The sequence below is a fragment of the Gymnoscopelus microlampas genome, assembly GCF_963454915.1.
Source record: "Gymnoscopelus microlampas genome assembly, chromosome: 20".
In the NCBI taxonomy this organism is placed as follows: domain Eukaryota; kingdom Metazoa; phylum Chordata; class Actinopteri; order Myctophiformes; family Myctophidae; genus Gymnoscopelus; species Gymnoscopelus microlampas.
In genome coordinates, this window is record NC_139957.1 from 17,091,256 (window position 1) to 17,117,238 (window position 25,983).

Here is a 25,983-nt window from a genome sequence, read left to right on the forward strand (position 1 = left end):
GCCTGAGGTTTTTGTATTAGAGTGCAGCTCTCTCTATCACTGTGTATGCTAGCTGCACAGAAATACTCTCCAGCGTCTTCAGGTCGCCACGCATTTAGGACCAAAAGATATGCCTCCTCTCTTCCATCTCCGCTGACATTGAAATGGCTTTCATAAGCTGGTTCAACAGTTCGACCTTTAAAATATATGTAAGCAATAAGCTTGAGGGCAGTGTCTCCCACTGAGCGCTGAAACCAGAGAATGGTGTCATAGCTTGGGATGCTGTGGCTACAGGTCAGGTTGGGGAAACTATTCAGTTTCTCCTGCAGGTCAGCTGGTGGTTTCACCAGCAGGTTGGCTGGTTTCTGATTAACTGTTTTTCCTTTACTGAGTGACACATCTGTCGAGAGAAAGAGAGTATCCATTATGATTCAACTACAGTAAATATCTTTCAGACTGGGATAATGTAATGATAAAATATAACTTGGGGCAAATGTATACTTTGAAAAATGAGACTTGATAAAAAAGCTAATGTGACAAAGCATAAATTAACCTTAACGATAGCATAAAGAGTTTTGGACCAAATTGAAACATTCACTGTTTGGGGAAACAGAAAACATGTACTGATACAATATGATTGGCATGATGAAAGTAAGTGCACTACGGGTTACAACAGAGTGGGAAAAGGTTGCTAAAAAAAAGAATCACAATCGATGTAGCAAATAAATTTCTCCCGAATCTAAACATAATGTTTAAGATCAGAACTTCCACTCTATAGAGGAATTCTTAGAATAAATGAACCTTTTATTCATTAGAGTTATGCTGAATGTGATGAAATGCAGTTGGTTTAACATCCCCTATACTGTCTCCATCTCAGCATTGAGTCTGAGTAACTGTAATTTCCCCCCAAAATAAAACATTTGCATTTACAAATGAATGATACCTTTTATCCAGAAAAGGGTGATGATGAATGTAATGAGATGCAGTGGATTCATGGTGTCAGGCAATGTTGTTGAATGTGAAGATGTCAACTCTCTGTCTCTCTGCTGAGCTGCCTGGGTCTGTGTGAGGAAGTGGAAGTGATGTAGAAGATACTGGAGCATGCTTGCAAAATCGCAAGGGCCATGATGAACATCAGTGTACTGTAGGAAGCTTTTTCCCCCCTAGGATGGCAGGGGACGACATGAATTATTAATGAGCCACTCGTGTTTGGAGTAGTGCTGTCAAACGATACAAAATTGAAATCATGATTAATCACATGATTTTCAACAGTTAATCACAAAATGAATCATACATTATTTATCTAGTGCTGTCAAACGATACAACTTTTAAATCATGATTAATCACACGATTTTCCATAGTTAATAACAAATGAATCATACATGCATTTTTAATCTACTTAAAATGTACCTTAAAGTGTTTTATACTCTAATCAACATGGGAGTGGATGAATTTACATGCTTTATGAAAATGTATGTTTATTTACAGGACCACAATTGAAACAAGCCATCAACGCTTTTTGTGTTATCTTTTTTGCATGACTTTCATAATTGTACTTGCTGTTGGCTAGGAAGCCTTGCCGAGCCCTGAGGCCCATCTCCTGTTTCCTTAGCGTGAGGCAGCTTGATGTACAAGTACACCCCCTGGACATGACGCTAGTATGTCGCAGGGACTTACGCCAATCCAACCCTGGGGTCATACCAAAGACTAATTTTGCAAACTTGCTGTTGGCTACTGTTTGTAAAGTTTTTAAGTATTCAATCAATCAATCAATCAATCGAATGTATTATTGGAAACCAATTAACCCAAAACAATGACAAATATTGTTCAGCAAACCTCAGAAGGTACTGCATTAGCATAACAACAAGCAGAAGGGTATGATCTGCTAAATGTTATATTACTTATGAGCACTCACACATTGTAGTGTCTACCTTTATGCTTATAAAGGCTAACTAAAACAACATATTTCTATAAAGATTAACCCAAAATGATGGACCTCAAACAGGACTATGCAAAATAGAACTAGAAAAAGTGCTCCTCGGAGCACAGGTCTCCGCCAGGTCAGGTACGTTATTCTGGCCTCCTGGTGGCGCTATAATAGGCCAATGTAAAAAGGGTGCCATTTATCTTAGGTCTTTCACGGCAATCAGATACTGCATTCATGATTTGAGGCATTTTGTTCCAAAAATGTGTTTTGCTAAATTAGACCTGCTGGTGGCGCTATAACAGGCCAATGTGAAAAGGGTGCCATTTCTTCCTCGGCCTAGTGGGAATGTGTGTGAAATTTCACGGAAATCGCAAGCTGCGTGCATAGTTTGAGGCTTTTTGTTCAAAACGGACCAATCCTGCAAACTTTGGAAGCCAACCATAGGCAATGAGGATGGAATATGGGAAATCAGACAGATACGTGTTGATCACATGACTATAGAGATACTGTGTACCGATTTGCATGACGTTTGGATAAAATCTGTAGGAGTAATGTAAAAAAATAGGTTTTGCACAAATCGGCCTCCTGGTGGCGCTATAACAGGCCCATGTGAAAAAATTGGGGCAGAGGTTCTGAATTGTGTGTGCACAGTTTCAGAGCGACCGGGCCAACGGTGCCGGAGATTAGCTGCTCACAGACAGAAGGACGGACGGACGGACGGACGCTCTCGCCATGCCTTCGGCCTGGCGTAGACAATAAGCAGGACCTGTAAGGGAGAACTAGGACTCAGCCTCCCTGGGGTCATTCCTACAGTATGTCCCCTCTGTCTGCTGCAGTTTTTCTGTCATGAAACGTGCATCTGTGTCTCACTGTCTGTCCTGTCCTTTCCTCCTGCTCTTGCTGTGTTGACTCTAGTCAGTAGACAGTTCATGTGGTTTGATACAGGTGTGATGGATCAGATATGGGTTTTTGTTGAGGAGTTTGGGACTTTTTAATCATTGTGTTGAATGCAGCACAGAAATATTGCCCTCTGTCTCCTGGGTGCCTCAGTTTGAGAATGTGCAGGTAGGCCTCCTTCTCACCATTCCCACTCATGTTGAAATGATCTTTATGCTGCTCTTCAATGTTTGGAAAAGATGTGTAGCTATATCCTATCAGCTTCAGGCCAGTGTCCCCCAGGGTTCGCTGATACCAGAGAATAGTGTCGTAGCTTTGGATGTTGTGGCTGCAGGTCAGTTTGACTTGATCGTTTACTTCACCCATCACATCAGCTGGAGTCTGAAGAACTGTTTTGTCTCTGCTGAGTGCTCCTGTAGAATGTACAGAGAATGTAAATGTTACATAGATCATTGGTCACATAGGGCTGGAAGTCAGGGGGTTGTTCTTCGTTGTTATCCTTTGACTGTCAGAGTGCGTAATTAAATGAAGGCACCTTGCTCTCCTGGTAAAATAGCCATTAAACTGTATTGAGACGAGTAACACACCTTTAGAATTCAATTAACTTACCACGGTAACTATACTTACTAACTATAACTATAACTATACTAAAGCGAAATAAAGAACACAACATGTTAAGTAATATCATCCAAGCCACACAGCATTCATTTCAGTAAAGGTTTGATAAAATACTGAATGTACCCTTGATCCAAAACAGTGGGAGGATCATTTGAATGAGAGCTCTGTTCATGTTGTGCGTTGGTGCTGTTGAGTAGAATGAAGAATGAATTGGAGAGAGACTCTTGATAAGCCTAAAGCAGAAAAGGAAGTGATGTAGAAAGAGTAGTAATCATGTGATAAGTTGAAGGCAAACCTCTAAATAATAAATTCAAATAAAAACGGCAAGAACATGGCTTCTAGGATTTGAGCTGCTTAATGCTGCCTATAGATGTGCTCATTGCTGCTACACCGCCCTCACATCTAGAGTTCGGTCCGCTGGGCATATTGGTTGGATCAGTGGTTGTGGACAACTGGATATCCATATATGCCCATGTATGGACATATGGGTCAGATAGGCGGTTCTGGACAACCGCATATCCAAACACTTGGCGGCGGGCACAGCACTCCCTTGAGTCCGCTGAGTTTGAAGTCGTCTGTCCCATATATGCACATGACCATATCGGCATAGCGGTCGTATCTGTGGCTCAGGATGTATCAGGTTTGTTTATGGTTATGTCTGAGTCATAGTGACATGCCTATTTGGGTGTATCAGGTTTGTTTAGGGTTATGTCTGAGTCAGTGACATGCCTATTTGGGTGTATCAGGTTTGTTTATGTTTGAGTCAAAGTGACGTGATCATGGTCCGCCGGCCCTCCCAGTAGCCGATTTTAGGATGTTACCTGTTGTTGACAAGCGATTTTTAGTTTTCCTTGCTTTTAACTCATTCAGTGCCAAAAATATTTCTGGCTATATCACCCCTGTGCCAAGGCCAAAAATACATTGTAAAAAAAAAATCACACCCAGTGTGAAGTGGGCGGTGTGTGTGGTCATCACAACATGACTCACTTTAAAAAAAGGATAAATTACTTTTTTTAAAGTCCATACTGCTATTCATAGGGCTGCACATGTGTCATGTGTTTCGCTAGCCAATCACAGTCCTGAACTTGCAAAGTCAGCCAATCACATTACAGTTAGTGGTGGTGACATTAGCTGTAATGTGATTGGCTGATATGAAAAAAGTATCGATTTGCATTAACAATGGAAGGGTTAGGGGGTACACAAACTTTTTGGTCGGTGTCCAAAACTCACTTATAGGGGGCGGCTACACCGCCCCAAAAAGTGCTTATGAGCCGAGATACAGCCTTTTTCAGTAAGAAGAAGTGAATGGAGCAGCAAATCTTCTAATCATCATATCTTGGGTTCTGAACCTTTAAAAAAAAAAAACAATAATATATATATATATATTTTTTTTTTATTGTCTCCGCCAGGAGAGTTTGTTTTCACTTTCCGTCAGCCAAGCAAACATTGGTCGAGCCTCACGTGACACTTGACAATACGGTGAAATTGTGTGATCTGATTGGCTAGTGACATATAACGGGCTATAAATACATGTGTCACTTTGAAAGAGTCCTTGCCTCTTTCAAAGTGAGGTAAGACAGGAATAATCATGAAATGGCTGAGAAATGGCGGATACTGTAACAATTGGATAGGACACTTACACAGACAGGACAGATAGGACACTTACACAGACAGGACGGATAGGACACTTACATAGACAGGACGGATAGGACACTTATACAGACAGGATGGATAGGACACTTATACAGACAGGACGGATAGGACACTTATACAGACAGGACGGATAGGACAGTTATACAGACGGATAGGACACTTGTGTCATGTTACTATGACACAGTAATATGTTCTATTTTTTGTATGAATTAGAACATAAGAATTAGAACATTCCCAACATTATTGTTGTTATTGTTGTCTCCGCCAGGAGACATAACATTGGTCAAGCCTCACGTGACACGTGACAATACGGTGAAATAGTGTGATCTGATTGGCTAGTGACGTATAGCGGCCTATAAATACATGTGTCACTTTGAAAGAGTCTTAGCCTCTTTCAAAGTGAGGTAAGACAGGAATAATCACGAAATGGCTGAGAAATGGCGGATACTGTAACAATTGGATAGGACACTTACACAGACAGGACAGATAGGACACTTACACAGACAGGACGGATAGGACACTTACATAGACAGGAGTGATAGGACACTTACACAGACAGGACGGATAGGACACTTACATAGACAGGACGGATAGGACACTTATACAGACAGGACGGATAGGACACTTATACAGACAGGACGGATAGGACACTTATACAGACAGGACGGATAGGACACTTGTGTCATGTTACTATGACACAGTAACATGTTCTATTTTTTGTAAGAATTAGAACATTCCCAACATTCCCAACACAAGTCTGCTGGCGGAGACTTGTGCTCCGAGGAGCACTTTTTCTAGTTATTATTTTTTTTTCATGACGTCGGTGACGTCATTGGCGCTCTGGGCTTATGAAAAACGTGACGTCGGCGACATCAATGGCACTGAATGAGTTTTAAGGTGCTGTGCACTGGTGTTATGCCTTTAATAATATTTTCATGAGGAGGTTCCATTTTTGATAATTTCTAGGCTTCAAGTGACATGGAATACCGTTTCCAGAACAGATGGTGTACATGCATTCTGACAGCAAGTCTGCGGTAGGTGCAGCTACTATGGGGTAGATTTGGAAGAGAGCAGAAGACGAAACTTGCCGTCATGTGTGAGCTCAAAACCATAACGTATTTCATTTTCAGTTTTTGTAAACAGACTAAGGGAGTCTATAGAGCGTGCCAAAAATCCTGAAGGGGGCGTCAACAAGTGTCTTTTGGTAGCAGCGGACATCTTTGAGGGGTATAAACCAGGTTGACTTAACATTGCCCAAAACAAACATGTCTGCGCTACTATGCCGCGCCCCCCCGTGGTGACGGGCACGCTCTATACGTCAATGTGCAGAGTGAGCTGCACAGTAGTACCTGGTAATGTGCTCAGGTGCCTTTAGGGTCAACTATGAAAAGAGAGCTCTTTGCTGTGTTTTACTCATATCTCCTCTCACATTATTATTTTTTCATATGGCATTGGGTCTTCATGTTTTGTCGTTCTATATTCCACATATCCAATGAGTTTCAGAGCCGTTTGAGTTTCAGGTATTTGTTGATAGCCTATACTATAGTACAGTCAAGCTGTATGTTTTCCCCAGGATCAATCGCAGAGAAAGTCTGGTGGTGAATTTCAATGCCCAGTGAGACACATACTGTTAGATGACATAGAAAGAATACTTGCATAGAATTTGGGCAGCAGAATGAATGTAAATGGCTATGCACATTTTATGCAAGAAAACATTTCTTCACAGTCACCCTAGTTGTCTCCGCCAGGCCGAAAGGCATGGTGAGAGTATGTTTTACCCCCTGTCCGTCAGTCCGTGTGTGTGTCCGTCCGTCCGTCATTCTGTCATTTTGTGTACAGCTAACCTCTGGCACCGTTGGCTTGATCGCAGCGAAACTGCACACACACCCTGGATACCAGAGCAGAACCTCTGCCCCACATTTTTCAAATGGGCCTGTTATAGCACCACCAGGAGGCCGCTTTTTGCAAAACACATCTTTTTGCAGTACTCCTACAGAGTTTATCCAAACATAACGCAAATCAGTACACAGTATCTCTATAGTCATGTGATCAACATGGATTTGTCCAATTTTCCATATTCTATCCTGATTGGCTAAGGTTGGCTTCCAAAGTTTGCAACGCAGCTTGCGATTTCCGTGAGATTTCACACGCACATTCCTACTAGGCCGAGGAAGAAATGCCACTTGAAATTTTTCAAATCAGCCTCATGGTGGCGCTATAAAAGGCCGATTTGCATTTTTAACTACAACTGCACCGATCTGTGTGAAACTTTGCTCGCACACTCCCTAGAGGCCAAGGAAAAACAACTGCCCTGCATTTTTCACATTTGCCTTTCATAGCGCCACCAGGAGGCCGACACATTTTTTGATATTAAGCCTTCAGAATTTATCCAAATTTCACGCAAATCAGTACACATGATCTCTATAGTCATGTGATCAAGATGGATCTTTTTAATTTTTTACATTCCATCCTGATTGGCTAACATTGACATCTAAAGTTTGCAGGAGTGGCCAGTTTTTAACAAAATGCCACAAATCATGAATGCAGCGTCCGATTGCGGTGACACTTTGCACGCACATTCGCACTACGTTGAAGAACAAATTCCACCCTTTTAACATTGCCCTATTATAGCGCCACCAGGAGGCCGATTTTGCAACACTTTTCTTTTTTATATTACTCCTACAAATTCAAACATCATGCAAATCGGTACCCTTTATCTCTGTAGTCAAGTGATCAAGATGGTTCCGTCCGATTTTTCATATTCCATCCTGATTGGCGAATTCAGAACATTGCTGCCCCACAATAACCTACCTGATCTGGCGGAGACCTGTGCTCCGAGGAGCACTTTTTCTAGTTACTGCTGTACCTCTGAGGAAACAACAGAGAAACTGATTTCTCATTTCCTGTAAAGATCCAACATGAAGCCTGAGTTGGTTTATATACAGTATATAGTTTCAATTGAGATACTGTATGATACACTGGACATGAATAGATGCGTCTCATAGGGTTGAAATGCAAACATATCGATTCAGATAATAATTTTATTGCAAAACACTATAACCAAGTTGACAACGTCTATCATTGCTAGCTAAGCTAGAGCCTTTTTTATTGTAGTAATGACTTGACAGTTATTTAATTTGCTAGCTAATCATTAATTTATCTCCAGTAAAATTCAGTGATAAAATATCTGTCATAGAATTATTGTCAATTGTATTAGTGGTTGCTTGTTTGTGAGTAAATTTAAATGTAAGATGAGTGTTAGCCAGGCGCAAGATATTGTCTTATACTGATTGTACATCCCGGTATCATATCATGATGAAGCTGCATGGTGATTTACACCCCTAGATCGAGGGCCTCGTCAGAAGGAGTCTGAATTTCAGTACCCCCACAGACACCTGAAGACAGAGAGAATGTAGAGAATAGATGGCAATGCATGTTCTGTACAGCAGTGGTTCTCACACTTTTTACACTAGTTACAGACCTGTAAGGGTCCGTTTGTTTCCTAAATATCAATAATTTAGCTGGGGACCCCTTGGAACCCCCTCAAGGACCCCACTGGGGTCCCTGGACCCCACTTTGAGAACCACTGCTGTACAGCACATCTTTCATACCACCCCGTCTTAATGTCTCAGGAGGAGGCATTTCCTGTGAGGAAATAGACAAAGAAAGATAGAAGCATCAAATCCAATTGAGCCCTCAAATGCAGGTGTCATAACCGATTAAACCACGGCTGATAACTGTCAGTTTGTAGTTTTTGTACGGAAAAGAGAAGATCTGAAGCGATGTGCTGAACCAACACTAGCTGCACAGTAATACACTGCACTGTGCTCCAATGCTTTTATGTTGTGTATGACAAGAGAACCCTTCTTTTTGGTATCCACACTCAAATCGCCAGTTACATTGAAATTCTCTTTATACGACTCTTCCATTGTTATTTTCTTATAGTAAAGATTTCCAATAAGTTTCATGGCTGTCTCTCCAGGTGATTGCTGGTACCATAGCATCATTCTAAAGTCTCTTCTCTCATGTGTGCAGACCACCTGTACTTTTTCTCCTGGGTCTCTGAAGAGTGCAATTGGAGTCTGGTCGACGTTGAGGCTGAGACCGAAGCCTAGATAGACATGAAGAGAGAAACTGAAATGGTGAGTGGATGAAAAATGAACATAAATGGCTGCATATGTTACTGTATATGAAAGACAAGACATAAAAGCCTAATTGGTTATATTACCTGTGAGGAAACACAAAATCGCAAATCTGATCATGTTAGCTTCCTGTCAGTTAAGAGAGTAACAAAACAATGAGCTTCTTGTAACTCAAAGACGAGACTCCAGACATAGTGAAATATGACTGACCCTAATTCTGTCACCGTTAAACATGAATCAGCTTGTGTGCCAACTGATCTTCCTGATGCTTGAGGAGGATAACGGAAGTGACGTGGAAACGCTATGGCATGTGACAATGACAATGTTATCATCAAATCTAACTGAGACCTCAAATGCAGTTAGGAGTTTATTCAAGAGCCTTGAAGTGTGCATAATAGCTGCACTGTAATATTTTGCTGTAATGCCTTTAGGTTTACTATGAAAAGAGAGCCGTTCTTTGCTTATATCTCCACTGATATTGAACCGCTCTCTACCTACGACTGTTTGTGTTCTATTCTTTGTTAGTACACATATTCACTAAATTTCATGGCAGTATTTTCAGGAGCTTAATTGTACCACATCATTACACGCATGTAGTCTGTTATCTCACGTCTGCAGAACAGTTATACATTGTCTCCAGTGTTTTTGTAGATTTCCAAAGGAATCTGTTTAATTTTAACACCCACAAAGAAAACCGAAAAGGAGATTTTTTTATATAAACTACAGTGCACAGTATGAACACAGCATATTCACAGAACCAAATTATAAGAGTACATGAGTCCACAGAAAAGAAAGTATCTTGACTTTAAGTTTCTTGCACACAATCATCTACTCCCACGACTAGAGACATTTTGCTAAGAGCAGCAATGATCATCGGTACAGTATCTGCAGCACCTACCGTGCTGTTACCGCAGAGCAACACAATTGTAAAAGTAGGAGTTGTTTGTATAAGGATAGGGATAATAACGTCCAGTCGCCAGTAAACAAGACTATGACTATGATTCAACATTAGCCTATAGATTTCCTCAGGCCAGGACTCGGCCATGTTGAGTCAAGTTACAACAGTTTCTCTTTTTTTCTGTATGTCTAAACATAGAAATTCCCTGGGCAGCCACGGCAATGCGATTCGAAGCTCACAATAAGCATCATCAACAATAACAGTTGCTGTGGATCCGGTTATCCTACTAGGAGGAGTGCATCAAAGTAACAAGACTTTTATACACAGGATACACATGATTTTAATGCTGCTACGCAGCTTTCAAATCTAGTCCTATGTTGCGCTGATTAAAGCAATGGTCACCAAGTTATGGCCATTTATTTCCCCCCATTCCCCCCCCCCCCCAATTTAGTCGTTATTCAATTGATTCCTCCCCACACACATGTCTGTGTTGTCACTGCTGTTGTATCCTACTGACTCACCTACCAGTGAGGAGGACGTATAGAGCCCAACACTCCCTGCGGACAGGTGCCGCCCCCAGCCCGTAGGATTACTTGTAGTGCCAATTATCACCCTCCCCGGCCGGCTTCCCTCCCCGAACACGGACCAATTGTGTTTGTGTAGATGCTCGACAAAGCTGGATGCACCACGGTGGTTTCGAACCCACAACCTCCACAGTAGTGGGCAGGCACTTTACCACTGCGCCACCCGAGAGCGAGCTATGGCCATTTTAAGTGTTAAACACTGCTTTAACACTGTAGTGTCCCATATGTGTGCAGTTTAGGTTTTTTAGGTATGACTATTCTCATGCCAGACCCCTGAGCAGTGTTTGTGCCAAGTGTGGTGCGGATTGGAGCATCGGTGCACGTGTGGCTCACGGGTGTGGCCAGAATCAAGAATCAACTTTATTGTCACATCACTGGTTTACAGGTGTAATGAAGTGGGTGGGATTCATTTTTGCACAAGCTCCATCATTTTGTTGTTTTTCAGAAAGGGAGAAGAAGAAAAAGGAAGGGGGACAGGGAGAAAAGGAAAGCAGTGAGAAAAATCTGTCACATGAGGTTAAACATAATGTGCAAAAAGGGTAACGCATAAGTAGGTCCACATAGTGGCAGGTATGTGCATGAGATTAGACATGAGGTGCAAAAAACGTCACAGGTCAAATAAATCCACATGGCAGGTCCACAGGCTGTTGTCATGGCAGACCCCTGAACAGTGTTTGTGGCAGGTTTGGTGCAGATTGGAGCAACGTTGCACCTGTGGCTCCCGAGGGCCCCTGAAGTGGCCCCTGGTGTGACGATTGTCATGGCATACCCCTGAACAGTATTGTACTGTATTGGCCCACTACTGTATTTGAGCATTAAACAATATCATTTTAAGTAAATGTTTGGCTTTGATTTGTTTGCCATAATCCGTCCATGCTCTCAAATCTGCAACAGCAGATAAGGTAATTATGGATACGGAGTGCTGCCTCTCTGAAGAGCAATTCTAAAGCTATAATGCCCCCTACTGGAAGACTGTAATATGAGATAAAAAAAAAGTTCAGCCAATACATTATATCAATGTATTTGTTGATGACACAGAAGTACTGTACAGTACATGCCACTGTTGTCTTGCTGCAAGTCTTTAGTCACGGTCTTGATTTGAATCCCCATAGTTAGGCTGACCTCCAACAATGGTGTGTAGACAATGAGCCTCATAGAGTGGGTGTTATCCTTGGGGACAAAATGGAAAACAGGAGTCTCATAATACAAGATATTATTGTTTGTTCTTCAGAAAATGAAAAAAAAACAGCTTTAGCAAGATTTACATTTCAGAAACATGTTGAAAGTATACACTATAGGAATATGAATCGAAATAGTGTCATATCACTGTATAAAGAACAACACAACACTCTGAAATCTGTTAATATCCAAAGTGATGCGAAAAAGGCAGTGACAATGATAATCTGATTAATCATATTAAGCCCTTTAAAGAGAAGAAAACATGCAACAAAAAAAAAAAAAACATGACTGGTGGTGCTTATAACCCGGGGGTGGAGATTTAGTATTGTTTCAGAGAAGGAACCTCCCTGGTGGGGTGTTTGTACAGCTATCTGAGCCACCTGTATCACTGTGCTTACTCACAGCACAGAAATACATGCCATTGTCCTCAGGCCTCAGCTTCTCCACTGTTAAAGATCCATTCTTAGCATTACTTTTACTGGCTGGAAATTTGTCCTCGGTGAATTCAGGTTTGTTATGTTCAGATGGGGTGTTTGGAGTCGTGTACACTATTTGCCGCATTCCTTCCCCCTGTAATTGTCTGTACCAGTACATCTGGTAATAACTATCATCTCCGTTGTGACTGCAGTCCATTGTGGCAGATTTACTCTCTTCTATCCAAATCATGGGACTTTGGATGACATCAATCCCATAGATGTGACCTGTTTGAATAAGATTGCAATAAGTCCATTGTTAAAACAAAACAATAATGTTACCATAACTGAGATGCAGTATATCCTTAAATACAATATATCCCATTCAATGTATTGTGGCATCAATGTATTGTGGAATAGTGGCATAACAATTGTTATTTTAGCCAGTCACAAGTTGTTTAGTATTGTACCATACCAAAAATACAGAGAAGAAATACGAATTGTCTGGTGAGAACAGGTTTGATCATGTTGGAGGTGGAGAGGCGATGGAACACATATGACTGTCACGTTGCAGTACATAATGGGAGGTTCCACAATGTCAGCTTGTATTATAAGAGCGTATGTTCAATAACATGGTTTATGGGAGTGGCATGAGTCTGCAGTTTTGGTGTAATTCTATACTTCAGTACTATACTAATATTCAGTATATTCTCACCATCTCCCCTTTTATCCTTTGCATTTCTCCCCTTGACTTCAAGCCATGTAGTGTTTCAATGTATTGTCCATACTTTTTTGTTAACATTTTGTTGAAAATCCCTTGGTAACATGGCTGAATAGGCTATGTCTGATCTGGATAATGTCCATGTGCTGGAAGACACAGACTACCACAGTCTCCAGATTGACTGCCAATACATGTTGTCACAGTGCTATAAAGACTTGAAGATACTTGAAAGTATCATCAAAGGTTAACACAACCCTTTATCTGCTAACACTGCCAATGTTATTGTCCCCCAGAGTTTTGTGAATTCAGCTATGGTTTTCACTCTTTATACCGATAATAGTCATACCTCTACTCAAAACATCTTATAGGATTCTGATAGAAAAGTTCTATTTAAAATCCAGATCAATACATTCTAAAATATTCGGATGATACCGTTCCAACATCTCTGTTAAGTAACTCAGGTAACCCTGCAACAACATGGCATGGACAAAAATGGTCAAGTGGAGTTATAATAATACTCTTTAGATACGTTTTTAAGTTAAAAACTGATCCAAAAATGTATTTTGTATATAGATTTTTTGAGTTGAGTGTATGTATCATTTTCTTAGTTGTTGTACTTTATTGTTATAAAACGTGAAAACAAATAGAAACCTTGACCATAAAAATAAATCTGCTCATAGATCAACACCTTGAGAAACTCTATAAACCAGCCTACCATGCATTTTCCTTTCTTTCTTGTATTTTGTGTTGGAAATTGTGCTACTGATTATGTAAGACAAATTTCAGCATCAATCAATAAATCAATTATAGCAATGGGTGAGAGGTTCCCATTATTGTGTGTTAATGTGGCTTGATCATGCACAAATGTATTAAAATCCATGTCTGTAATTTAACTATGAGTTTTAGTGGAGCTGGAGGTCATACATAGTATACTGTATGGGAGCTGTGACAACTTTAACAATACCCACACTGAGGTTTTTGTTCAGCCAACCTGTTTGTCTGTATCACTGTGTTCACTCACAGCACAGAAATACAATCCATTGTCCTCTGGGATCAAATTCTTGATTGTGAAAGTTCCACTCTCAGGATCAGGCTTAGTGGCAGAGAATTTCTCCTTGCTGAAGCTAGGTTGAATATCAGGACTGGCGTTTGATATGGTAAACACTACTTGTTTCATTCCTTCTCCTGGAAGCTGTCTGTACCAGTACATTTGGAAGTAGGTAGGACCCATGTCATGCCTGCAGTTCATTGTAGCACTGGTACCCTTCATTGTCCATACTATGGTGGTCTGGTTGACAACAGCTGCATCAATAAGACCTGTGTGCATGATAGTGAAAGTTACCATTAATGCAGCAGTATTGAATTGAAATCACTTATGTCGATATGATCATCTGTGCTGATAATGTTTGTTATATATAAAAAAATAAATGTACATGCAATCAATTCTGTACATTTGCATATTCTTGAAAAATATTGGTTACTTCCGCACAGCTGCCCATAACATTTGCATTTCTCTCCTGGACTTAATGAGTCGTTTTGCGTTGTGTTACATTACCTGTGATGCACAACAGTACTACTGTCAAGCTGAGTAGGCTAAGTTTGATCATGATAATGTTCATGTGTTGGAGGACAGATACAGTATGAGTGTCAGTAATAGGTAGTGTTCAGTGGTATGAACCTGTCATAGTGTATTCGACATGTCAGGTGGGAGTGTCCAATCATTGTGTGATGGTGTGGTTTGATCCTGTAGTCAACTGTAGTAAAATCAAACATGTGATTCATAACTGCTGTGGAGTATTAATGAGACCGGAGGGCCCCCTACAGGACACTCTAGTTCTGACAAATGTAATATTATAATATCCACACAGGGGTTTTGTTTTCTGCCAACCCGTTTGTCTATATCACTGTGTTCACTCACAGCACAGTGAGATAAATTAATGTTCATGTAACCTTGTGCCACCAGCCTAAAGCATGGTTGCTATTTACTGCTAAGTGCTCTGATCCGTTCTAGAGCCCGCCTACTGTATCCAGTAACTGCTGCAGGGCAGCTTGACGGATATACTGGGCATAAATGACGCATCCCCAAGGAAGCGTGCTGTCACCTTTCCTGTTTACCCTCTTTACCATTAAGTTCCACTTCAACTCAAATATGCGTCACCTACCAGAGTTCTCTGATGACTCCTCCAAAGTTAGTGAGGAGAAATGATCTGAAACCAAGCATAATGCACTCAGTGGAAATGTCATATCATTCGATTCCAGAAGAGTGTGGATTGTATTTCTGTGCTGTAAGTGAACATACTGTAGTGATACAGTACAGACAAACAAGTTGGTGGAACAAAAAAAACTCATTGTTGGTATTATCATTAAAGTTGTCAGAACTCTCTCTCATAAAGTGTTGTGTGATTCTGTAGTTAGTTTTTTTTGTTTATACTATAAATAGAGCAGGATCAATAGAATAAGGAATGGAATAGACTTAATTGTCCCAGAGGGATATTTGCTTTCACAGCCCTTTCAACATGGGACACATAGGAACAGTAGCATAGAACACAACAAACAGTAAAGACGATGACATAGAAGTACATCCACATTAAGACACAACAATATGTCAGCAAGGCTGAGTTTGTTTAACGCTGCAATGGCTGAGTGGGGAAAACAATTGTAGCCTACTAAAGCAACGTTTTCCCCATTTCAACGTTCTACTATATGTCTCCGTCCCAATGGCATTATTGTAATTGAGGGGGATGATCAGTGTCATTTGCTATTGTAGGTTTGTCGTTCATGTCAAACCACATCAACACAATGCTGGGACACTCCCACCTGTTGTCATGGCAAATACCATGTGACAAGTCTTCATATCACCGATAACACTGATAACTGACACTCTGGCTTCTCTGTTTTCCAACACATGAACATTATGTTCAAACGTGGCCTACTCAGCTTGACAGTGGTGCTGTTCTGCATCACAGGTAAAGTAACATATAAAACAACTCACTGTGTCATGATGTTCAGGACAGCAACTCGAATGTTTCAAGGGAAGCTGTACAGAAGTTACCAATATGTTTATGTAATTATACTGCATTGGACTGAATTTCTAACAACATTATCAATTGACATGAATGATATCAAGGCATAACATTTTCAATTTTTCACTATCATGCACACAGTTCTTATTGATGCATCTGTTGTCAACCAGACCACCGTAGTATGGAAATTCAAGGGGGGCATTGCTACAATGGACTGCAGTCACACTAAAGATGGTACCTACTTCCAAATGTACTGGTACAGACAGCTCCCAGGAGAAGGAATGAAACAAGTAGTGTTCACCATGCCAAACAAGGAGCCTGATTATCAACCTCCCTTCAACCTAACTAAGGAGAAATTCCCTGCCACCAAGCCTGATGCTTCCAGTGGAACCTTCACTGTGAAGAATTTGATCCCAGAGGACAATGGATTGTATTTCTGTGCTGTGAGTGAACACAGTGATACAGACAAACAGGTTGGCTGAACAAAAACCCCAGTGTTGGTTTTATTATTAAAGTCTCTCTCATAGTGTCCTGTAGGGGGAACCTGAGTCTCATTAATACTCATCTGCAGTTAAGACTCACATGGTGGATTTAATACAGTTGACTACAGAATCAAATCTTATCAACACAATGCTGGGACACTCCCACCTGTAAGTTTGTCATAGCAAATACACTTGTGACAAGTAATCATAACACTGCTGACAACTAACACCCATACTGGAGACTGGTGTCTCAACACATGGACATTATCATGATTAGACATGGCCTACTCAGCCAAGTTGCCACAGGATTTTCAACAAAAGTCTATGAAAGTATTTAAATACATCTAAATACTACACTAATGATAACCATAAAAAGTTAATGAATTAATATTATCTAGAATATTGTACACCATGGATTTTAGTATACTGCAATTACACAGACAATCGCAACTACATACTACAGAAATGCAAGCTGCCCTTGTGGAACCTCCCATTATGTAAACTGACAGTTATGGTATGTGCGACTGTGCCATCAGCTACTGTAGCATAGCATCGTCAGGAATCAGTTTTTAATAATATCAAATATGATCAATAACTGTGCTTGTGAACTTGTGAAACATCATCAATTTGAGGTTGAGGATCCAATGGAGTTGGCTGGTTGAGGATCCAATGGAGCGCTTTTTAATACTTTTCATTGGTTCAGACTGGGTTTGATCACCACCTCAGGACTTTGTGTTGATTGTCATACTTGCATTTGTGTCAAATGTTGTCCTGTTTTATTGTGTGTTGTTTTTTCTCTTGTTTATTTCAGTATTTTGTTACTGAGTTGTACAGCACTTTGGTTTCAACACTGTTGTTTTTAAATGTGCTCTATAAATAGAGTGGATTGGATTCGATACTATACGTCCCCTACGCCTCCCCTTTCCTGTCTTATTTCCACTGTCTTGGTAAAGCAAAAATACTTAAAATAGAGGAGGATAATTATCAGCTCAATGGGCGATGAGACACCTATAAACTAGATTTTGCAGTATTGCAATGGTCTGTATTTTTACAGCCTATACAGTATATCCATCCCAACACGGACTCTACTCTCATCATCTTGACTGTTTCTTTGCTCTGGACTGCAGGTACAGTAGAGTATAATGTGTTTCTAGTTGAGGAGGATTATTGTGCTCAACTGTTGTTTTGATAATATACTTCTTAACTCTGTTGTTGAAGTGTAAAGAACTACAACAGTAGTCCACCCAAGTTGTGGAGATTGTGTGTGCAAAGTTCCACGGCGATCGGTCCAGTTATAGGTAAAAACACAAATCGGCCTGTTGTAGCGTCACCATATGGACGATTTGAAAAATGTAGGGTGGCATTTCTTCCTTGGCCTAGTGGGAATGTGCGTGCAAAATGTAATGGAAATTGCACGCTGTGTTCATGATTTGAGGCATTTTGTTCAAAATGGAGCACTACGGCAAACTTTGGAAGCTAATCTTAGCCAATCAGGATGGAATATGACAAATCTGAAAGACCAGTTTTGTTTAATGACTGTAGAGATACTGTGTACCGATTTGCGTGATGTTTGGACAAAATCTATAGGAGTAATATGAAAATATCTGCCTCCTGGTGGCGCTATACCAGGCCCATGTGAAACATTTGGGGCAGAGGTTCTGCTCTGGGATCCAGGGAGTGTGTGTGCACAGTTTCACATTGATCGGGCCAACGGTGCCGGAGATTAGCTGTCAACAGACACATGGACACGAGGACGTACGGACAGACGGACAGGGTGCAAAATGGTAACGGACAGATCTGAAATAGGAAACAGTGATATTAGCATCAACATGTGTTTCAACACAGGCAGCCTGCAGCAGTTTATTGTAGAGGTCTGTCTGCTGTTTAAAATTGTGATGCTCTCTCCCCTCCCTCTATTTATAGGGAGATATATTTAGTCCTCCTTACTGTGCTTTAGTTTTCATCCATTCAGTGATCAGCAGACTTCTCGCACAAATGGCAACTCTTCAACTCTGTGTGACAGGTGATATATTATTTCATGAAAAATATCCTAAATGTCTACAGTAACCTATCATAGGCAACTGACAGTTTTTCTGTTCAATGAACATTTAAAACAACTTGTTGATTGTCAACAAATACACTTGTTCATCAAACCCCCACCAAGATTATAAAACATTTTTGACATGAGGTCCATTCTAACAGCAATTTCAATGATGCAGTGGTGCAAAAAGTCTGCAGGGAGCAGCACTACGGCATTAATGGCATTAATTGGATTTGCACAATAGTCTAACCTAAGCAATTATTTCAAAGATAATTATTATGTGAGTGGATGAGAGAACGCTATGGTCTCCTTTACATTACAAAAGTGAGAGGACCTGAGGATACCATATGCTGTGTACTTCTGTGCTGCTGTAGCGATGCTATTTGATGCTCATTTCCTGCTCATTGCCTCTCTGCTCCTGTTTGACAATTTCACAGCATCTCTGATCTATTGAGCTTTAAACTCACAATCAGTCACCTGCGCCTAACCACACAACGCTCCACAGAACATTTGATATCAGACATCTCGCCAATTATGACTTTTTGCTTTTTGCTGCAACAATATTAAACCATTTGTTAGGGGGCAGTGTTTCCCCACATATCTCTTCTGTAGCTGTATGCAACATTAAGGTACTGTAGGCCTGTATACATGTGTATATCAAGAGAGATTGCAGTAACATGACTGAATATAATACAATATGATGTTTCCATGGGAAACTCTGAACCTGGCTTCATAAAGAAAATTGAGCTAAAGATTTGACCTAAATTTCGTACAATGATAACCTATGATCATTATTTAGGAGGAAATAGGCCTGTAGCACACCAACTTTAAAGATAGACCTTTTATGAAGTTGCACAGTTCTATAATATACTGTGTAGAAGGACAAACATTGGCAAACAATTATCTACTGTATTTTCATGAGAAGAATTTGCGTTCTTAAATGTGAATAATGCATATCTACCCTATGTATTTTTTATATTTAAAAAAATATATTTATTTAGTATATCTTTTATTTATTTTGACACTTGTAAGGTGGCAGTATATCTTCTACTTCTCTAAAGTAGTAGTGGTGAATGTGGTCACCTGACCCCTCCTCCTAGTAGGTTCATTCTACAGTAGACATCCTGCTAACAACATGGGTACACTCATTAAACGTTAGATTACATCAATACATTGGGCCAATGAGAACAGATGATGATTTTTAGACCAACACACAACATGATCGTCATATTTCTCAGCGTAACCATGAACATGGTTCTAGTTTCAGGTAAAGTATTTTAAAGATACTTATTTCTTACTACTTATGTTTAATATTTGTTTTTATTTATTTTATATTATTTTAGTACAGCGTAGTCTCCATAGCATGAACTATATGAACTTATGAACTTACTTTTTATGTTCAAAGAAGGAATAGACAGTTACATTACATTAATGGTCACTGCACTGTGTTTTGAATTTGATCTGGCATTTCAAGTGAAAATATGTTATTGCACTGTTAATTACTAAACCTTAAAAATATATTGTTGGATTTATAAAAAATATGTTGTATTTCCCGCACAGGCACCTCTCTGAGTGACCAGGTTTACCAGACACCATCTGAAATGATCCTTTACAACAACCAAGGAGAGAAAGCCAAGATTAACTGTTCACACAGTATTCCGAACTACAATCAAATCAACTGGTACAAGCAGTCGAATAATGGACAAATACAACTCTTGGGATACATGATCGCAGGCAGTGGATACCCAGAGACAGGGAAGGGGGTCAAGATGGATGGAAGTGCAAATGAGAAACAAATCAGTACATTGACAATTGAAGAGATCAGTTCAGACAGCACTGCAGTGTATTTCTGTGCTGCTTGTTTCCACAGTGTCACATGTTGCCACTTTTCAATACAAAAACCTGCCCTCACACATTTTTTATATCGTTGTATTACAACACCTGCATTCTCAGCGTAACCGCACCCACACCTTCCTCCATCTCATTCTGTGACAAAACACAGCTGACACACATTAGACCAGGGAGGTTCCTTCTGTGCAGCAATACTAAGTATCCACCCCCTGGTTATAAGCACCATGCTGTGTTTATGTGTTCCTCTTATGGGATTAATGATTGCTCAAATTCATGTCACTTTCTTATTATCATCACTCTGTTTTCAAGGTACTTGAACTTGCCAAGACTTTCATTATAAGCTACAGATGTGAGTGTTGTTGTTCTTTTACAGTTAAAGGGCCATCCAAACCAAGCGCTACAACTATATTGTTGTTCACCATTGATGTTATAGTTGTGGTGTGGACTCTGCCATCCACTTGAATTAGAACGGATTTCTAGTGCTTGGTGTGGACAGGCCATAAGGCACTGTTTAGAAGTTACTATAATGGGCCAGTGTGGAATTTCAAGAAAATGTTCTGAAATGTAAATCTTGAATAAACAAAACAACACAAGAGGTCAGTTAATTTCATATGCCAGATAACTCATTTCAGAATGAAGCTCTAAAAAGGAACACAAGTGTGTGTTGTCTCATACCAGACATACCGATGTATTACAAATGACTCACAGCATGCTATGCTGGTGATGTGCCAACCACAGAAATGCAATGACCTGGGTTTGATCACCACCCAAGGTCCACCGTACCTCGTTTTTGTACCCTACCTTTCCTGTCTTGTCTGCCTTTACAGTCTTGTCTCAGTAAAGCAGAAATAGTACATCAAATAGACACCCTGTTTAGTAGCATATCTGCACAACAGGTGATGAGACACACCTGTCAACTGGATTTCCCAGTATCATAGTGGTCTGTGTGTGTGTGTACAGCCTATACTTTATATCCACCCCAACATGGCCTCTCCTCTCGTCATCTTGATTGTTTCTTTGCTCTGGACTGCAGGAACAGTAGAGTGTAATGTGTTTAGTTGAGGTTTATTGTGTTACCAATTTTCTCCTGTTGGATTATAATGTGTCCAAAAAACAAAACAAAAGGTGTTTCTTTTTGGCTTTCCTTCAGTTTAGTTACCTCATTACCGCTCATGCCTTCCAGTAGGGGGCATTATGGCATCAAGAAATGGCTTTTCAAAGGTTCAAAGAGGCAGCAGTCTGCATTAAAATATCTGCTGTTCCAGATATGAGAGGAGTGCCTTTATGAAAAAAGGAAGGATTCATGAATGCTGTTTTTTCTATTCATGAGTGTAGATCAATTGTGTGCCAGAGACAACATGTCAAGGTACTGTGATAATTTGGTTCAATATGAAACAAGATACTGTGTTCATACTATGGACCTGTAGTTACTATACATGTTTTTCTCTGTTTAGGTTTAGGAGTGTTGAAATCCAACAGACCCATTTGGAAATCTCCAGAAATCCTGGAGACGATGTACGGTTGGTCTGCACACATGAGAGAACAGATTACGGTGTTAAGGGCCATTCACAGCACTGAGCACTATAAGTACAAAAATATAGTTTAAAGTCAAGTGGATGGCAGAGTTCACACCAACTATAAAAAGTAATACAACGGTGAACGTTATAGTTATAGTGCTCAGTGTGAATGGCACTTAATGCTGTGGTACCAGCAATCTCCTGAAGATACTGCCATGAAACTCATTGGCTATGTCTATTGTCTACTACAAAAGAATGGAACACGAACAGTTGTACATAGAGCATTTTTATATCACTGGGGATATGAGCGCTGATACTGCTAAAAAAAACTTAAATAATCTCCCCCCATCTGCATTTGTTGTCTCAATTAGATTTGATGGCAACATCAGCGTTAACTGAAGCTACAGTATAGCGATTCCACGTCACTTCCTTTATTCTCCTCAAGCATCAGGAAGACAGAATTAGCTTAATTCGGTTCCTCTGCTTGATGTAGTCACATAAGATATTCTCTGTTTGGAGTATCATCTTAGAGTTAAATGTAGCTCATTGTTCTGTTACTCTCGTGGCGGGAACCCCTATTTGTAACTATACCTTTCAGGACGGGAACCCCTTTTAGCATTCTTTTTGCTATGTACAGTATATAGCAACATACATTTGTTGTCATTTTTAAATAAATATTTGAAGTTTTTCAGAAAACGTAGGTCAGGATTTAGAATCGGCCTCAGGTCTAAATGGGTTAACTGACAGAAAGATAAAATGATCAGATTTGTGCTTTTCTGTTTCCTCACAGGTAATAACCAATTTTGCTTTGATGCCCGTCTTTCATGTAACATGTCATCCACTGATTATTTCAGTAGTTTCTCTCTTCATGTATCTATTTAGGCTTCGGTCTCAGCTTCAAAGTCCACCAGACTCCATCTGCACTCTTCAAAGTCCCAGGAGACAACGTACAGCTGGTCTGCACACATGATCATTATGCGGGTATAAGGATGATGTTGTGGTACCAGCAATCACCTGGAGAGACGGCATTGAAACTCACTGGTTATCTGTACTACAAGACTGGAACTATGGAAGAGTCGTACAAAGAGAATTTCAATGTAACTGGCGATGTGAGTGTGGATGCCGCAAAGAATAGTTCTCTTTTCATACGCAACCTAAAAGCATCAGAGCACAGTGCAGTGTATTACTGTGCAGTTGGTTCAGCACATCGCTTCAGATCTCCTCTTCTCTGTACAAAAACTACAAACTACCATAGGGTTAGGGTTAGCGGTAGTTTAATCAAAAACGCCTCAAATAAACATCCGTTAAGACACCTGCATTTGAGGTCTTAATTTGATTTGGTGCTTCTTTATCTTTCTTGGTCTATTTCCTCACAGGAAATGCCTCCTCTATGAAAAATAATGCTGAATAGAGCAGATTGACATTATTCATTATTATTATTTTGATTTGATTAACTTTATTTTGAACTTGCAGGTAAAATAAAACAATAACAATGAAAGCCACTATATAAAAAATAAAATAAAAATGAAGTAAACAAAAACATTTTAAAATGTGATCATTGATCATCCCCAACATGTTCAAAAAGAGTAGGAAGAAGCAAAGCTTATTTACTCCTACCCCCTTCTTATTATACATTCATAATCCATATAAACAATTACAAATTTAACTTTATATCATATAAATCCTATGATATCTATACTACCATACTCTATCTATATATATCTTATCTCTGTATAATATATATATCTACCGTAATACACATAGCTCTATACATAACCCATATATACCCATACCCACTTGCTGTGAATTAATTTGGTGTCACCTAGACAGTACACTCCTAATCTGATCACTACATTTAAAATAATAACACGTTAATTACAATACAATCAACCCACCCCTTCCTCCACTCTATAACATCTAATGATGTCCTTTTTATACATCCTCTTAAATTGTACAATATTAGTGCTTTGTTTGAGTTCCAAATCCAGACCATTCCATAAATTGACCCCACAGATTGTGATACAGTACACTGACTCTTCCTAGTGGTGTGTACAAGAAGTTGTTTTAGGTTAAGCTCCCCTCTTAAATTATAACCCCCCTCTCTGTCGGAAAACATATTCTGTATATTCCCCGGTAGTGCATTATTTCTTGCTTTAAACATAATTTGAGCTGTTTTGAATTCTACCATGTCTATGAATTTCAATGCCTTTAACTGTAATATCCTACATTGTTCACAATCCTTATTGCCCTCTTTTGCAGTATGACCAATGGTTGTAAGTTACTTTTGTATATCACGGTCCGCTCCTCGGGCCTTGGACTTTGTCTTTATTATTTAGCCCTTGTCTGCCCTTATTTGGTATTGGACCCTTCTTAGGCCTGTGTAGGTCATTCTTCTGTTGTGTCGTTCTATTTGTATGTTCTGTTATTCTGAAGTACTGTTGCAGTCCTTGTTTCCGTTTTAGATACAGCTTTGAAACTCAGTGGTTATCTGTACTATAAGACTGCAACTACGGAAGAGTTGTACAAAGAGAATTTCAATGTAACTGGCGATTTGAGTGCGGATAACGCAAGGAATAGTTATCTTTTCATACGCAATTTAAAAGCATAGGAGCACAGTGCAGCGTATTACTGTGCAGCCGGCCCCGCACATCACTTCAGATCTCCTCTTCTCTGTCAAAAAACTACAAACTACCATAAGGTTAGCGGGAGTTTAATCAAAAACATCTCAAATAAACAGATATACATAGAATACAGACTACAATATAAATACAAAAAATACCTAAAATATACATCATATATATATAAAAAAAAGTAAGCAAAAAAATAAACTCAGGAGCCAAAAACAAATAATAAATACTGACTCTGTTACCTTCTATTTAGAACCAGCTTCTATTGCTGTTGAGCAGCTCTTTATAGAGGACTTAAAGGTGACATACAAGCTACTGTAATAGACTTTAGATAATACAGGTAGACCATTTCACAGCAACACAGCAGAATATTGGAATTTCTTGTTTCCCCATGCATGTTTGAACTTACAAGGTACCAAGTTGGTGGAGCTCCCTCTAGTGGCGTGATTGTTAACATCACTGACCTTGTTGAGATTACAGGTACAGAGTTGCCTAGGAACTCATTTGCTAACTATCTTCTGCACCCTACACAATTTAATCATCAGTGATGCTCTCTTCCAGCCTCGGCCAGTGAGGGTAAAATCAACCTGACTAATTTATGCGGTTTGGAGTCTATTTTGTAGGGTCTTGGTAATGCCAGTGTACCAGGACGTACAGGCATAGTCAAGATGACATTGAACCAGGGCCCCTGAAAATGAACAAGCAAGACCTCTGTTGTCATCATCATAATCATGAAATTAAATCGAGGGAGGAATGTCCAGGTGGCACCGAGTAAAGTACATGCCCACCACTGACTGTGGAGATGGGGTTTGATTCTTCCACGGTGTTCCGGCTTGGCCAGGAGCTCCAACAAATTGGCGGGAAGACACCATGAGAGGGCGTTCTCTGTTGCTGCACTAGCGACTCCTACAGGTTGGTCGGGCACTTTTTCAGCAGGGAGCGGAATTGGGAGGGATGGTGTGTTCCTCCTCAGTTCATTCAGCACCATCACTCAACATGGACAGAGCTCTCATCATAAGGATCCTCCCACTGTTTTGGATTAATGGTACGTTTAGTATTTTCTCATCTCTTTACTGAAATTAATGCTTGTTAGTTTTGGTATAGAATTTAACGACTGTTTTTATTCTAAAGGTGAGTTACTCGTCTCCATACTGGCTGTTTTACCAGGAAAGCAAGATATCACTCTTGTCTTGTACTGTATCTGACCCTGACGGTCAAAGGGCACCAGCCATATTTGACCAGTGATAATAGGTAACATTTACATTCTCTGTTCACCTCTCTACAGGAGCATCACTCAGCAGAGATAAAACAGTTTTCCAGACTCCAGCTGATGTGATGGTTGAACTGAACCATTATGTTAATCTGACCTGCAGCCACAACATCCAAAGCTACGACACTATTCTCTGGTATCAGCGCTCCCTGGGGGACACT

At 40.1% G+C, this 25,983-nt stretch overlaps 2 protein-coding genes and 1 gene segment (V, D, J or C); 1 reads left to right on the forward strand and 2 right to left on the reverse strand.

Annotated features, from left to right (window-relative positions):
• The window catches only part of LOC311036532 (M1-specific T cell receptor beta chain-like), a 100,576-nt gene that overhangs the window by 15,532 nt on the left and 59,061 nt on the right, over positions 1-25,983 (reverse strand). The window lies entirely within an intron of this gene.
• LOC311036531 (immunoglobulin lambda-1 light chain-like) overlaps positions 1-25,983 on the reverse strand; it is a 96,092-nt gene that overhangs the window by 14,752 nt on the left and 55,357 nt on the right. The gene's annotated exons all lie outside the window — the stretch shown is intronic.
• LOC311036534 (T-cell receptor beta-2 chain C region-like) overlaps positions 15,909-25,983 on the forward strand; it is a 35,548-nt gene continuing 25,473 nt past the window's right edge. Inside the window, exons 1-2 of the C gene segment in view lie at positions 15,909-15,977; positions 16,176-16,477.